The sequence below is a fragment of the Marmota marmota genome, unplaced genomic scaffold, assembly GCF_001458135.2.
Source record: "Marmota marmota marmota unplaced genomic scaffold, marMar, whole genome shotgun sequence".
NCBI classification, from domain to species: Eukaryota; Metazoa; Chordata; class Mammalia; order Rodentia; family Sciuridae; genus Marmota; species Marmota marmota.
The window spans coordinates 31,275,457-31,291,959 of record NW_025999949.1 but is presented as its reverse complement, the minus strand read 5'-3'; the positions used below and the strand labels follow the sequence as shown (position 1 = coordinate 31,291,959).

At 47.4% G+C, this 16,503-nt stretch overlaps 1 long non-coding RNA gene across 2 annotated transcripts; it reads left to right on the top strand.

The window, feature by feature from the left end:
- The first annotated feature begins 563 nt into the window (after positions 1-563).
- On the top strand, positions 564-15,130 carry LOC125616557. Of its 2 annotated transcripts, XR_007347259.1 has the most exons (4): positions 564-782; positions 2,579-2,651; positions 3,871-4,130; positions 13,432-15,130. It is a non-coding gene; the product is annotated as an uncharacterized LOC125616557 (long non-coding RNA). The 2 variants fall into 2 exon arrangements; XR_007347260.1 differs by lacking the exons at positions 3,871-4,130; positions 13,432-15,130 and adding an exon at positions 4,173-5,884.
- Positions 15,131-16,503: the final 1,373 nt, after the last annotated feature.

Here is a 16,503-nt window from a genome sequence, read left to right as displayed (position 1 = left end):
ATGCCATCATGTGTGCATGCAAAAGAGATCAAAAGCAGACAGAAAGTCAGAGGGTGGGGAGAGGCAGTTTTGTGCCTTTATAGCAACCATCTTGCAAGACATAACCAGGGTTCCTTAAGAACTGCCTCAGTCCCTTCCAAGGGTTGTGCCCATGATGACCTAAAGACCTCCCACTTGGCCCCACTTCCTAAGGGTTCCACCACCCCTTAATACCACTAGACCAGGGACCAAGCTTCCAACACATGGCGTGACACACTCAAGCCATATCCAAATTACAGCAGAGGCGTAGCAGAACAAACATCAACTTTAGTGCCCAGCTTTCCAGTTCCAAGATGTGTGATAGCCTGTATCATGTGACTTCACTTTACTAAGTCTCAGTTTCCTCAACTGTAAATACCTATACCACAAAAATATGGACGTTAAGTAATATCGTATTTTAAAAATCGCTTGCATGCAGTAGGTGCTTAGCACATGATAACTGCTATGGTAAGTTCATGTGCTCCTTGAGAAAAAGTAGGCTTCTCATCAAATCAAATAGCCATGCAGAGTGGGTTTGGAAAATCCATACAAATTGCTCTTGCACTGATGATTTATTTTCTAGATTTCCTGAAACATAAGGAGGAATAAAACATCATACTCCAAAGAAATAATGGCACTTCTGCTGAAGAGCTTTTAAGTTTTAATGACCTGAGGGCAATTTACTTCAAGTGAAGTCCATTCTGAACCCCAGTGCTGTGGAAGTTGCTTCTAAACAGTCCTTAAAACGCGCTGTGAGGCACAAGGTGAGTGGATGTTGCTGTCATTGAATAGTTTCTCCAAGGTGTTAAATTTGCCTTTTGTTTTTGTTTTTGTTTTTTGGTACCAGAGATTGCACTCAGAGGTGCTTAACCACTGAGCAACATCCCCAGCCCTTTTTCTTTTTCTTTTTTATTTTGAGACAGAGTCTCACTATGTTGCTGAGGGTCTCACTAAGTTGCTGAGGCTGGCTTTAAACTTTCAACCCTCCTGCCTCAGCCTCCCAAGCTGCTGGGATCACAGGTGCCGGCCACCGCAGCTGTCTCACATTTGCTTTTATAACAGACCTCTCAATTATTCTGAATCCTTAAAACTTCCCCTGATAAAACATTCATCGTGTTATGATGAAGTCGTCATTTCCTGGTACCTAGCCTAGAGACTGGGAGCTTTGTGAATGTTTGTCAGCTTTGAGTTCGACTCCACGATGTGGGACAGCCACATTTTTCTGCCCTGGATGAAGTGGCCTCTCCAGGGCTCCGAGAGTTTCCCCATGCACATTGCTGTCCATCCTACCACAGGGCTACGTTTTTCTGGAGCCAAAGTCCATAGGCATGCAGGAAGTGTTATATGAATACCTAAACAAGTGACTCATCACTGTCATAGCCATGAGTCAGTGCCAGTTCTTTTCATGTCATAGGATAAAAGTGTACCTTAAACATGAGCTATTTAAACCCTGCATGCTTTCGTATCCAACATATTTATACTGGACTGTTATTTCCTGAGCTCTGATAGTTTCAAATACCAAGCAAAGGAAAACTAGTTATAAGTAACTAGTTTCAGCATTCAGAAAAAGTTATTTATAGCTAATAGAGAACTTTTACGGGGGTGGATGTGGAGCAGGCTTTACGACAGGGCATTCTTTCCCTGAACTCAAGAGAAGCATCAAGTCTTGGGGCTTTAACAACTATGAGCGTGAAAACAAGTGTTGAATTACTTAGTAGTGTGTTGTATATGTCAGGTCCAGAAAGGCAATTACCTTATAAAAAACTCCACATCTATTTGAGTAAAATTGAAATCCACGGGTAATGTTTTTTATCCTCCAGTAGCTGATACTTAGGAAGTTCAGGTGGTTGTCTGTTCCTCCACTACCATTAGAATTTGTTCAGTCATTCACAAATTATCGAGGACCACGTGCTGAGCACCGAGGAGGAGCATGTGGGGTCACCTCCTCTCCTCCCCTGGGGAAGGCGTGTTAAATGACTAAGCTCACGGGCCAGTATGGGAGTTACTAATGGTGACAAATGCCCTGAGTGAGGAACAGCAGTGACCGCTTCCATCAGGTGGTCAGGAAAGTGAGGGGCTAGACAGGGTCACTTGGCCTGAGTCCTCATGGCATAGGTGGCAAGTGTGGCCGGTGCTCACGGCTCTTGGAGGGAGGCTGGGAGCAGACAGCAGGTGCAGTCGCCCCTGCCCCAGTACAGGCTGCTCCTCTCACCTGCTGTGTGCGCCACGCACCTGTCCCCCTTGGCCAGCTCATCCTCACAGAGACCGGCTGAGCCAGGGTGCTGCTAAGGTCTTTCTGTCTCAGGCAGTGCATGGACTTAATTTTTAAATCCACTCAGATGCATACCCCTCAAATATTTTCCTTTTTTTTTTCCTGATGCAATTATAAATCATGGTGACTTCCTTGGGGAATTACTTTTATCCTTTACATCCATCTACCCATCTGTGTGTACACACACACACACACACACACACACACATGTTTTCTTGTAATATTTAAGAAACTCCATTCTTCTTCCACCACGTGATTTATTCCTGATATAGAACATCATGTTCACAGGTGCAGTTGCAAGACAAAACAATTGATTGAAGACCCATGGGGGTGAGATTGTGGAGAAGATAAATACAGCCAGGTGAGCCATGCTTGTCTTAATATCTATGTAACCAGCATCTATATGCAGAAGAGCTTTCTGAAATAGTCTAAAATAATCCATATTTCATGAGGTAGCAGTGTCAATAGAATGGTATTGTCAATGGTCTGGTCACAGAGTAAGTTCTCTGCAGTCTGCAAGTAATTAATCAAAATTACACTTGAAGGTCTGTTGGCAGGGTCTCAACACCATTATTCTAACATGAAGTGCCTTTCTCATCATGCATCTGATCCTTCGGTGCCCCCACCCTGTAGTGTGCCTGCAGAGAGACCCCCACAATGGGCGGAGTCATGGTGCCACAGCTGTACCTATCTCTGCCATGTGCCTCAGATCCCCCAATACTGTCTTCTTGCACTATCTTCTGAGATGTCCCCGTGGTAGCCTCACCACCTTTCCCTCCCTCCCTCTCTTTTTCTTTCTTTCCTCCCTTCCTTCTGTTCTCCCTCCCTTCCTTCCATTCCTTCTATTTCTTTCTTTTGTTCCTTCCCTCTCTCTCTACACCCATCCATTCTTGTCTCCCTCCAACCCCAAGTAGCAGAGCACCTCAGCATTTCAGGGGGACGCAGGAGCAGGGAAGCGTTGCCCCTTCTGTCCTTCCCTCTCCTCTCGAGCTGGCGGGGCTACAGAGCTCTGGACAGGATGACTCTCGGGCTCCACTCACCCAGACTGCAGCACCACAGAGGCTGTCTCCTCTCCCTGTCACTCTGCACAGTGCCTGCATCAGCTCCTGGTGCCCTCCAGCCACTTAGACAACCAAGACGTAGAGCCCGATTTGAGCCAGGCTCGCTGCTGGATTAGGACTCTGATCTGGTCCTGCTGCTCTGTCTGGCTGCTGAGGGAATAGTCATTTGGGTGGAGATGAGGCTTCTCCTCTCTTGATGCAATGGGAAGTGTCAGGCAAACACCGCTCAAATCCTGACTTTTCATTCATAGGAACAGAGCAAAGTGGGACAAATCATTTCACGCTCATTCCTCCATGTCTTTATCTGAAAGGAGGGGTGCCAGTATCTCCTTGGGTTGCTGGGGGATGGAGATGGGCTCACACCCTGGTCTCTCTAGGCTCTGACACGTCAGGTGTTGCCGTTTGCAATTGCTGCATGGCCTCCACCTGGAAGTGGAGGCTGTGGGTGGGACCCAGAGTCTTGCATTGCTCCTGAAGGTTCCTGCCCCTGCATTTGTTAAGCACCTGCTCCACCTACAGGCTCCATGCTCCATGTGATACAAGAACAATCTACAACAGGGCGGGAGCCCTTAAGGAAGCAACCCTCTACTGTTTGGGTAGATCATTTAATCCATCTCATTATTTGGTAACAAACTGGGCCAGCTGCAAGCTCCCCTGGATGCCAATGGAAAGAAGAGTAGAAACAGTTTAGTTCAACAACCTGCCTTCGTTTTTCTGGAACATTGGTTAAGAAATAAAAACAACTGCTGCCTCATCTTCATGGCCCATCACCGTACTAGGTAAGATAAGAAACCCACCAACTCTTTCCCACTTTCTCACAGGTTTAGAATCTGCCATCAAAGCCACACACCCATGTGCAGAATGTTGGCTGAACAGGATTCCCAGCTTCCTCCCAATGTCCTGCTTCTGAACGCACAGAGTGAGTGACCACACAGGGTGACACCTCTGGCCTTCCCTGCTTCACAGTCATCACTTATTCCCACATGCTTTGATTGACACACTCATTCAGCTGACATTAATCAGCTTCTCCCTTGTTCTGGGTGCCATTCAAGATGCTTTGCCAAATTACTGTCAACCCAGACAGCAAACCTGTAAGACAGTTACTATCACTCCCATAGTACAGATGAAGAAATGGAATCTCAGGTGGTTAGACGATAGGATCAGATCTACACCATTAGTGAGAAGCAGAGCCCTACTGCAGTTCCCAAGTAATACTCCTGTAAATAATAGTTGGCTTCCTCAGGATAACACAACTGTTATCCTAGCTACTCAGGAGGCTGAGGCAGGAGGATCAGAAATTCAAGGCCTGTCTCAGCAATTAGTGAGACTGTCTCAAAATGAACAATCAAAAGGGCTTGGGTTGTATGTAGCTCAGTGGTAGAGTACCCTGGGTTCGATCCCGAGTACTGCAAACACACACACACACACACAAACATTGGTTTATTTATGGTGAGATGAGGGGCTGCCCTCCAAACCTGCACACCCTGCAGTTTTTCCCATCCCAGTCCAGATGCAAGTTGTTTTTTGTCATACTCTTCCCCCTGTCCTTCACAAGACCATGTTGCCTTTGCCTTCTAAGTTAAGTCCAGAGTTGAGGCCTCCTCCTTACCCACTGCTGCTGACTCAGCAATCTGCCATTCCCTCACCTCCCTGCTTTGGCCTCTGCTCTGGCCTCTGCCCCCTAGAGCATGTTCTCAACTCTGCAGCCAGGGGGCACTGTTGTACACAGACACAGTCTGTGTCCATCTCCCAAGTCCCCCACCTCCGTCAGAGTAAAGGTCAGTCCAGTCAAGGCCTGCAAGTCCTCTCTGGTCCCAGCTCCTATCATCAGGCCCTGTCCTGGCCCAGCCTTCACATTGGCCCTTCCTTCTGTCCCGACTTCTCCTTTGCTAGAGCCCACTTGGCCTGTACTCTGCCTCTCAAACCCTTGCTTCAGTGTCATTTCCAACTGCTCTAGAGAAATTGAATGAGGCTGGCAGTTTTTGTCTTCTGTACTCTCAGATGTATTCCCAGTGCCTGCTGCATAATAGGTGCTTAATAAACATGTGTTGAATAAAGGAATAAAGCTGAGATGGGTGCTATTCAGTGTCATCAGCATGATATTGTGCCCAAGAAATGCAGGAACATCTGAATGTCAGATCATGGGCATTCTCCACGGGGGAGATCTGCACACAGGAGCTGTGGAAGGCAAGAGTTAATATAATACTTTATTACCAGCTGATATGGGCTCCAAACCCCTCAGCTTGGTCATCACCTGCAAGTCAAGGAAAGGTGTCTATTACTGCTTCTGCTGCAGGCATAAGGGAGGAATGGGAGGAAGAATTCATTCAGTAAGGAAAAGAGAAAGAAGCAGTAGGGTCACAGTTGGGTCCTGACTTTTAGAGTGCAGCGAATCAGCAACCTGGAATCTGACTGATCCAGTTAGCAGACCTCCCTCCTGAAGAGTGGGGCACAGGAGATGCCCGTTCCCATTGGCTTCAGACTTCATTCTGAATCTACACAATTTTATTGCATTTTAATACTTCATTGAAATATAAGCATTATCCTGTATCACTAAAGATTAATAAACCTCATGTGTAAGAATCACTTAACATTCCATCCTACTGGCTGAGGGACTTCCTGTCACTGGCTGCCAATACTCATGTCTCTGACTCAACCCACAACCCTGTGGAAGAATGTATTGGTCGGCTGTATACTTGTTCTTTTGGATCTGGTGTGTGTTTGTGTGTGTGTGTGTGGTGTGTGTGTGTGTTTTAAAGGTCAGTATCATATGATCCAGCAATTCTTCTGGGAACATACCCAGAAGGGTTGCAAGCAAGGATGTGAACAGATACTGTACCCCCATGCTCACAGCAGCACTATTCACAATAGCCAAAGGTGGAAACCACCCAAATGTCCATTGGCAGATGAATGGATAGACTGAATGCGGTAGCTGTAATGAACTGTCAATGTCTCCAAAAAGAAGGTGCTCTGACACTTGCTATGCCACGGACGAGCATTGAAGACGCCAGTCTAAGTGAGCTAAGTCAGGCGCGGAAGGGCAAGCGCTGCATGATTCCACACACGAGGTCGGTCCTGGAGTACTCAGGCTCACAGAGACAGAGAATAGGGTGGTGGGAAACGAGTGTCAGTGTGTAAAGGGGTCAGAGTTTCAGCTTGGAAGGACGATCGGTGTGTTAGCCAGCTCTCATTGCTGTGATCAAAGACTGACAAGAGCAAGATAGAGAAGGGAAAGTTCTTTTTGGCTCATGGCTTCAGAGGTTTACTCCAGGGTCCACAGAGTCCATGACTTTGGGACCAAGATGAGACAGGACATCGTGCGGGAAGGGCATGGCAGAGGAGTGCTGCTCGGCTCAGGGCAGTCAGGTCAAGAAAAGGCACCGAACCACACCTCTGGATGTGAGAGGCTACCTTCATAGACAGGGAGGGACAGGACTGAGGCAGACTGTCAGAGAGAGTGCTCCTGGATGATTAAAATAGAAGTGCAGGCTGGGGTGTGGCTCAGTGGCAGAGGGGCCCCCCGCATGTGTGAGGCACCGGGTTCAATCCTCAGCACCCCATAAAAAATAAATAAATAAAATAAGCTCTTGTGTCCATCTACAGCTAAAAAAATTTTTTTTTTTAGTGCAAGATGTCCTTGCATAGACATCTTGAGAGGGCCATAAAGCCCAGGAAGAGGGTGATGTCAAATATTTAAATCTTTGTGTGTCAATATAACTGGGCCTCCACATTAAGGCAGTGAGTCCAGGAGAGGAATAATAGGAACGGGCTGGAGTTGGGGTCACCATGCATATCAGGAGATGGGGATTTGGGGTCCTGTGCCTCCAGTCTCGTTGCCTGGGGCTTTGCTCTCATTAGTGGCTGAAACAGTAGGGGACAGGGTCAAATGAAAACGTAGCTCTGGTGCGGGTTGATTCTGAAGTGTTTCATCCCACAGTTCATTGAAGTAGCTTCATGCAGGGCTGAAGAATAAAGGACGTCTGTGGGCAGAAGCCTGTTAGAACACACCCCTCAAAATTAAGGAGGTTGATGGCTAGTGTGATCAGTGCAGACAAGCCAAGAGAGACATTGATTTCAAAGGTAATCCAGGCACCCTATGTATCAAGTCCCTCATGTGGCTGCTGTCCTCTGGGGGAACTCAGCATGTGCAGGGCAGGACACAGGGCATCCTCCTGGGGTATAGTTGTGTTTAATATTAGTGAATTAAGCATAACTGTTAAGGCAAATACTGAGATATTCTTGTCTATTGTACAAACTGAATTATTAAGATAAACTTAACAATTCAAAAACGGTTCCCTCTTTGGTGGCTCATTTTGTCTTAAGTGCCCACCCTGGTCAGTCTGACTCCTTGGTTGATGGTTCCCTGGCTGCTACTTGCTTGCTATCCCTGCTCCACCAAGCCAGTTCAGTTCTGCTCATTTTTTTGTGACTAGCTGGAGGCAGTACTGAGAGTGGGTAAGAGCACAGGCTCTGGGCTGCTTCCTTTACCAGCCAAGGGACTTTGGAGTGGCCCTGCTACTAGCTGGCTTAATTACCATCTCTGAACCTCAGCTTCAGGTTTCATCTTTCCTAAAACTAGGGTGAATACTGGTAGCCCTTTCATAGGTTGTGATGAAGACCGAATCGTAAGTGGTTCAATACATATAAATTAGCGTCATTATCATCTAGGAATACAGCATTTTGCTCTCATGTCTCTGAGTCTTTGAACATGCTAATTTTCTGTCTAGACTCATTTCCCTACGTTGCCACCAACCTTCCCTAAAAGCTCAATCTCCCTGTCACACCCTGGGAAACTTGACCCAACCTCCTTCTACATGACCTATCCCCCTGGTGACATTGAGATCAGGGATTCTCTTGGCAGCCCTCTGCTCCATTCTCTCCTAGCATGTAGCCCACTGAACTCAGAGAAGTAATTGCTTCAAATGCTACACACACACACAATTATCTTGAGCCCTTGAGCTTTGGGAGGTAGGAGACTCAGTCTTGGAGAGTCAGTCCAGTATAACGATGAAGAGTCTTGGGGAAAAGACCACCTGAGTTTAAATACTATGGATGCCTTTTCTTTGAGAGCTTGGGCAAGTTACTTAACCTTTCTGTGCCTTGATTTGCTCATCTGTGAGAAAGGAGGCAATGACAGTGACCTGTACTGACTAACCCCAGAGCAAGTGGGCCCTGTGCTGTAAAGAACCCTGTGTGACGACAGACTAGGACAGGAAGAGAAGGGGAGGAGTTTCCTTTGAATGTGGGTCTCAGCAGCCTCTTAGGTTATTGTACTAAATGGATTCATGTTCACCATATGCTAATGACCATAAGTGTTCACTGAATTTGTGAAGTGAATGAATCAATGACGATAGCAGGGAGAAAAAATTCTCAGTGTAAAATTGCAAGGGCAGTGTTGGAAGGGGAGGGTCAAGTGGGAGGCCCTTGTGCTCTGCTGTGGGGGTTTTAGGGTACAGATTGATGAGGACATGCAGGGATCAGGGCTGAATTGCTCTGCATAACAGCACAGGAGAATTGGGGGTGCCCTGGGGCAATCCTGGGGGATGTAGAAGGGAGGAGAGAGGGCAGAAGGGAAGAGTGATGGGGAAGTAAGAGAGCAGAGAGCCACGTGTGTGGTGCCACCCACCTCGTGCAGCCACCAAATCTCACCAAACCCATGGACACTACCTGTGAGCAGAATGGGTGCTTATGTGTGCATTAGTCTTGGTTCTCAGGGCAACAGAACCTGTAGTGTAGATTAGAGGAGATTCAACAGAGTTGGCACATGCGATTGTGGAGACCCAGAAGTCTCACCTCCAGCAGCGGCAGGCTGCAGACCCAGGAGAGCTGGTGGTACAATTCTATCTGAGGCCAAAGCCTGAAAAATTTGAAGCCACTCAAATTCTATTTGAGGTTAAAGCCCAGAGACTATGAGCTTTAAGGCCTAAGGGCCAGAAAAGGGTGCTTCCTCACAAGAGGCTAAAAGAGAACTTCCCCTTCTTCCTCCTTTATGCTCTAGCTGGGCCCTCAAGGGATTGAGTGATGGCCCCCAATGTTGGTGAGGGTGGAACTTCTGCAGTCTACTGACTCAAATGATAATCTCTTCCAAAAATGCTCTCATAGACTGGTAAAATATTATTTTTGACCTGCTATTTGGGCACCCTTGAGACTAATCAATTGACCCTTAAAGAAACCACCCTCGTGTCTGCTTACCTGACTAAATCTGTTCTCTGTTGCTATGGCAGAATGCCACAGGCCAGGTAATTTATAAATAATCGAACTTTATTTGGTTCACACTTCTGGAGTCTGGAAAGTCCAAAAGCATTGTGCCAAAAGCATCTGGCAAGGGCCAGCATCCTAAGGTGGCAGATGGCAAATGAGCACGTGCGAAAGGGAAAAGAAAACCTCACTTTAAAGGGGGCTCTCCTGTGATAACAGCATTTGTGGGGCAGAGCTCCCATGATCTGATCACCTCCTAAAGGCTCCATGCTTAATACTGCTGCATGGGCAATTCAACTATATTGAACTTCCGCATGAGTTTTGGAGGTAACATTCAAGCCACAACTTTATCGGTGTGCACACACAAGGTGTGAGGAACAGCTTGCTTTCATGCTGGTCAGCAGGGTGTAGAACAGGTTCCACACACAAGTGAAGCCTAAGAGGATGAAGCAGCTCAGAAAAGGGGCACCCTGGACTTGGCCAAAGTTGCACAGGTAGGTGCTCAATTTCAAGAAAGTAGCAGGGACGAGTCTGATACCATCTCACCTGGGTCTCCCAGGTGCAAGCTACCATAGCTGACATCTGAGTTACTGGAGTAGAGAATCCAACACTGATGTTCAGGGTCAGTCTGGAACAGAGGACATGAGAACTGGCCAGGAGCTCACTGAGCCACAATCTCAGGGCAGTGCGGATTGAAGGGACACCACCAGGGAACCAGAAAGACCTGCTGATGGCCCTGGGCTTGGAGCCTGGTGAGAAGTGTAGCTGAGGGTGTGCAGAGAATGAGGAGGTGCCTCCTTATTACTTGATTTCCTTGGTTATCATCCCTCACAAAGATCTCTCTTCTCAAGACAGATACAAGATCACATTCATCTCTGTGCTCCTGGGGTCTATTAGGATGCGGGCAGGCATTGAGACACTAATAAGTGTCTGTGGAATGAACAAATTAATGGAGATGTTTTTGTATATAAAACAAGATATGTTTCTTAAAAATTCAATTTGTGCTCAGGTTCACAGATGCACATCTGTTTCAATAGTTGGCTATTTTAATTACATTCAGCTTTTTCTTGAGGCATTCGTGAAGTGGATGGTGGAAGTAACATAATTAGGCTGATTAGTGTAGAAAGCTAAATAGGATCATCCAAGGTAGATTGTGACCCTGAATTATATGACATGACTGTCATCCTTCAAAACATATTAAGAGGCAGTGTGGTCCAGTAGGAGAACCCAGTCCTTCAGAACAAACTATCTTGGTTCAAATCCTGGTTCTCCCTTTCCTATCTTCCTGAACTTGAACAAGAATCAAATTCTCCCTTGTAAGATGAGGAAGCCTCCTAGGATGTGGGGCAGAAGTGATGATGGGTGAGTATGAACGTGAGACGGTCAGCAGGAATTCTCCATTCAGGCAACATTGCTCTGGAATCCAGATCTTTAGTGGTGGTGAACTCGTGTTGGAGACAGGAAGTTGCTTTTGGAATCAGCTCCCACCTCAGATTCCAAGTACCACAAATGACAGGTTGGTGAGGGTGGAGCCTTCACTCTGCCTGGATTTAATTCAAATCCCATGCCCCAGTGTTCAAATAGATTCAGTATGAAGTTTGATCCCAAGCACTGAAACAATATTTAACATCAGCCCTTTGTGCCACTGGGTTCTGCCGTAATCTGCTTTCAGATCTGCTGAAGTTTTCTTTCTGATTTTATCAGCAATTATTTCAGATGAAATCAGCACAAGGCAATTGGATTATTGGATCATTGACGCTCATATCCTGGTAGACGGTGAAAAGTAAATGCAGTTTCACAGTGGTGTGTCAACTCCTCCATGTCACCACAGGGAGAAGCAGCTCTGGCCTAGAGAGGGGCTGTGGGAAAGGATCCCTGCATCCCAGCTCTTGCTTCATGCATTGCTTTATGTTTATAAGACTTAAAAACCAGAGAGTTTTATAAATCAGCTCTTTATTGTTTTTGCAGTGAGTATTTATGCAAACTTCCCACCACTAATGAAAATGTGTTCTTACACACGAACGTCAGCCCTTTGAGATGACATTTTATCCTCCCTGTAATTTTCCAGGATCTGAAAAGTGGTGATCTGATCACCAGAGAGAACTGGACTTAATATTCACTTCAGCACCCCCTTACCTCCTTTGTAAAGTGAAAACTACCTCCTCCCTGGCAAACTAGCAATGAAGACTAAAAGAGGCAGCCATGGACAGAGCCTGTCCCATCACTCCAACTCCTCCTCCTTGTACAGATGCAGCTCATCTATTCAATAAATAATATTCACGTCAGACATTAGCCTAGGTGAGATAGATTGGATTATTCTCAATTCTTTGCTTTTTTCCTATGGAAGGATTCTATATCATTTTTTCCCATACTGGGGATTGAACCTTGGGGTATTTTACCTCTGAGCCACATCCCCAGCCCTATTTATTTATTTATTTATTTATTTATTTATTTTTGAGACAGGATCTTGCTGTGTTGCTGAGGGCTTCACTAAGTTGCTAAGGCTGACCTCAAATTTGTAATCTTCCTGCCTCAGCCACCAGAGTTGCTGGAATTCAGGTGTATGCCACTACACCAGGTTAAAGAGTCTATATCTTGCCCTCATCTGGATCTTTGAATATGAAAACATGTGGAAGAGACCGTAATCCAATCTGCAGCATGCCTTAACGCATTTTAACTCACTGAGATTTAGGGTTGTTGATACCATAGCAAATGCAGACTAACACACTTTCTGCTTCATGAAAGCTATAATCACATGAGAAACACAAATATTAGACAATTAATTATTGTTAATTATTTATGGTTTGTATGAGACCGAATTCTCTAGAGAAATAAAAGCAATAAGATGGGTGTTTATGCATGTGTGTGTGTGAATCAAGAAATTTATTGCAAGGTATTGACTCATGCAGATATGGAGACATGGTGAGTCCAAAATCCAAAGGGGAGGAAAGAACTAAAGTTCAAGTCTAAAGGCAACCTGCTACTGAATCAGGAAGAGCTGACGTTGTAGTTTAAGTCAGAGCGCAGTTTGCTGGAGAATCCCCTCTTGCCTCTTATTCAACTCAAACCTTCAAGTGACCTGAGAGGACAATCTGCTTTAGTCAAAATCCACTGACTTAAATGTAAATCTCATCCAAAAACAGCCTCACAGAAACATCTAAGATACTGTTGGGCACATATCTGGGTCCCTAGGTCCAGCCAAACCAACATATAAACCCTGACCAGTCACAGGGTTCCATGAGGGGCCAGGGAGGGCTGTGGGAGTACACAGCAGGGGACCTCCCCCAGCCCAGTGGGCCAGTGGCCACACATGAAGCTACTGTCTGTCTTGACCTGTCCAACACACAGCCTGAGCTGGGATCTGTATGGTGGGTAGAACAATGAGCCTTCCAGGATGCCCATGTCCTAGTCGTCCTAGTCTCTGAAGTCTGAGGCTACGTTATGTTACAGGCCAAGGGAATGGAGTGAGCAAGTAGTTAGCATTGTTAATCAGCGGACCTTAGAGAAATAATCCTGGATTAACTGGGTGGGCCCCAAGTGGTCACAGCATGCTTTAAAGCAGAAGAGGAGGGGCCCAGGGTGACCTCAGGGTCCAGATAGAGCCTAGAAGACACCACACTGCTGGCTTTGAAGATGAGGAAGCAGCACAAGCCCAAGTATGTAGGAACCCAGTGGCGAGGCTGGGAGGACTAGGAAACAGTGGCCTCCTGGAGCCTCTGGAAGGAGCCCAGCTCTGCTGACTTCATCCCCGTGAGACCCTGGAGGATTTCTGACACTTCCAAGTTGTGAAATAATAAATGTTGTTGTTTTAGGCAACTTAGTCTGGGTTGCCTCATGACAGCAGCAATAGCAAACTAATACAGTCCATCTCTATCTCCACAGCTCCTCACTTCAGGTTCTTTGAGAAAATACTTCCTATTTTTGCTACAATGTGCTTTCATTTGCTGTAAGCCCTTCCAGAGTCATGACTTAATGTGAACACCAAGCCTACAGGATCAGAGGAGCCACGCTGCGTAGAACCCACCCTCTCACTGCCCAAGTTATTGGTTCTGTGAGCAGCAAGAGAGACTCACCCCAATGACGTTCACCAGGATCACCCCAATCAGGATCACCCAGCACCTCACATCTCAAAGATGGGCAAGGAGGGTTCAAAGAGGGGAGGAGCTTGCCCACAGTGGCAGAGATGGGCAGCTGGGCTGGACCCCAGCCACTGGACACCAGACAGAAGTGCCTTCCTGCAAACCCCACTCGGGCCCTCAAGCAGATCTCCCTTCCAAGCCAAGTATGGGGCACCAGGACGCTGGTCCTCTGGAGGCCACAGAGTGCTGGGGGCAGGCAGGGAGGTGGGGACACTGACTCCATCTGTCTGAAGGGCTGTGCGAGTTCCCGGGGGGGCCTTGGAAGCCCCAGAGGCAGCTTTTCCCCTGTAAGGACCCCTGCAGGGCCGTGGCAGGGTGGGTGTGAGGAGGCCTGCCCAGCAACTCAAGGTCCCTTGCCCTCACCTACAGGTGGATTGGATGCCGGAAGGTCAGCCCCCCTGATGGGTCTTTAAAGCCCAGGGTTGTCTCTTTCCCCAAACCTCCCCAGCCCTCGCCTTGGTCAAACCAGCAGGACAAGCCCTCAACTTTGTGCCCTGTCACTTCAGTCTTGGAACCTTTTCCTCCTTTATTCCAGCTGCTGGGAGATATATTTGTCTCGCTTCAAAGGCCCCGAGCAGTCAGTTGCTTTGGGGTGTCGGGCGCCACGCCAGGGCCAACCTCATTTGCCAGCAGCCCTCCCTGAGGTTCAGGTCGGCTTGCTGGCCCCAGCCGGAGCCCCTGTGGCTTCCGCTGTGCTGTCCCCACCCTTCCCTGTCATCACCACCTTTCTCTCCTGCAGAAGAAAGGCTCCGGTGGCCCTGTGAGCGGGGCGACTGGACAAACCCCAGCGATCATCAGACCCTGGATCCACGGGGTCATCTCCACGCCACTGCAAAAGACTCAGAGCAACCTGGGAGACCCCCTTGATGTTCTGCAGGGCAGGGGGGCCTGGAGGATTAACCCACAACATCCAATTAACACGAGCCTCCAGCCAAACCTCCCAGGGCCTCAGATACCACTAATGCACTTCACATGTTTTACTTATCAAGGAAAATAACAATTATGGCCACATTGTCTTGTTTTTCTACACGAGAAATTCTTGTGTAGGGTGGTGGGCAGACCCGGCAGGAGTTCTCTGTTAATCTCTGGCACCCAGAGGCCAGCGCCTATTTCAGTAGAGCAGCTGCCTTGATTTGCAGCCTCCTTCAAAGACCCAGTTTGCAAAAAAGGCCAGGGACCCTGGTTTGGGTTCATGGGTCTGTTTTCTGTTTTGCATTTGGGGCCTTGCTCCATGTGTAATTTTCTTTCTTCTCTTTTTTGTCGCCTGCGCAAGAGGAAAGAAGACAGAGACAGAAGGAGGACACAGCAGGGCCCGTTCCCTCTTGTTCCTAAACAAAGTCTCTGGTGGAGAGTGGGGTGGGGAAGTTTTCACATTTGTAAATTGCAACTGAAAAAAAAAAAAAAGAAAAAGAAAGGAAGACAAATCCTGATGGGTAGGGATGTGAATATGGTTCAGAAATAAAAAGAGAAGGAAAGGAGATTTTTTTCTCCTAGATGTTTTGAGAAAAAATAAAAAGGAATTAACCTGGGCTTCGTAGTTGTTTATGTAAGATGCAGAAATCACCTGAGACCTGCATGTTTTAAATTTTATTTAGAAATTGCTTTTTATTTTAGGACATTGTCCTTTTCAAGGTATTATTTGCACAAGGATAACGTAAACAGCCATCTTCTCTGGCCTCATCAACACCCTCTGGGAGGAGGGTCTTCCTGTCAGTCTGCGGTGCTGTGGGCTGCGTCCTGGAGGGAGGGGAAGGAAGTAGGTACCAGGCATTCCCTTGCTGGTGCAGCACTGGTTCTCTGTGCACAAGCCCTCTCCGGTGTCTAAGAGAGGAGAGCGAGGCTCTGAGAGGTTAGATTTCTCACCCCGGCCCACCCTGTGAATGCATGAGCTTGGTGAACCGGACTCCAGGGTCCATCTCCTGTGTGAGCCAAAGGGCTCCCGCCTCTCTATTCGCCTGGTCAACATCAATCTCGAGTTTAACTGGTTCACAAGTGACTTGATTTTCTCTCCCCAGTCATCCCGTCTCCAAACATTGAGTTATCTATCCCACTCGAGTTATCTATCCCTGCTGTTTAACAAACCATCCAAAAATTTAGTGACTTAAAATAGCCATCATTTCATTATATCACACCATTGTGTGGCCCAGGAATTCAGGCAGAACTCAGCTGAGTGATTCTCCTCTCAATGGGGCTTCCATGGCAGTCGTAGGTGGTATTCAGTGGACGGGCTGTCCTGGAGGGTCCCAGATGCCTGGATGGAATGGGGCGTGGGGTGCTCCTATGTCTGGTGCTGGGCTGGGGCTAGCTGAAAGCTGGGCTCCTGCACTCCTGACTGGAGTATTGATGCTGCCTCTCCAGCAGGCTCTAGGAAGCTCATCAGGCTTCTTATCCGGCCATAGCTGAGTCCTCCTAACCAGAGGCCTTAAGAGGTTTACTTATCTCCCAAGGCAACTGTATTCAGAGGTGGGGCCTTGGGGGAGTGATTAGCCTTGAAGGCTCATCATCCTGGATGGTATGAGCACCTTGTTAAAGAGGCTTGGGAGAACCTTAGGCTCTTCTGCCATGTGAGGATGCAGCAAGGGCGCCATGTTGGAAACAGAGAACAAGCCCTCACCAGACCTGAGTCTGCTGGCACCTGGATCTTAGACTGCCCAACTTCCAGAGCTGTGAGAAATAGTTGTCTATTGTCTATAAATTACCCATGCCAAGGTACTTTGTTATGGCAACACAAATGGACTCAGACAATGCCCACATATATGGGCTGGCCTTATGCCTGGTTTCTAATGAATACAGTGAAGCTCTGTGACTTCCAGGG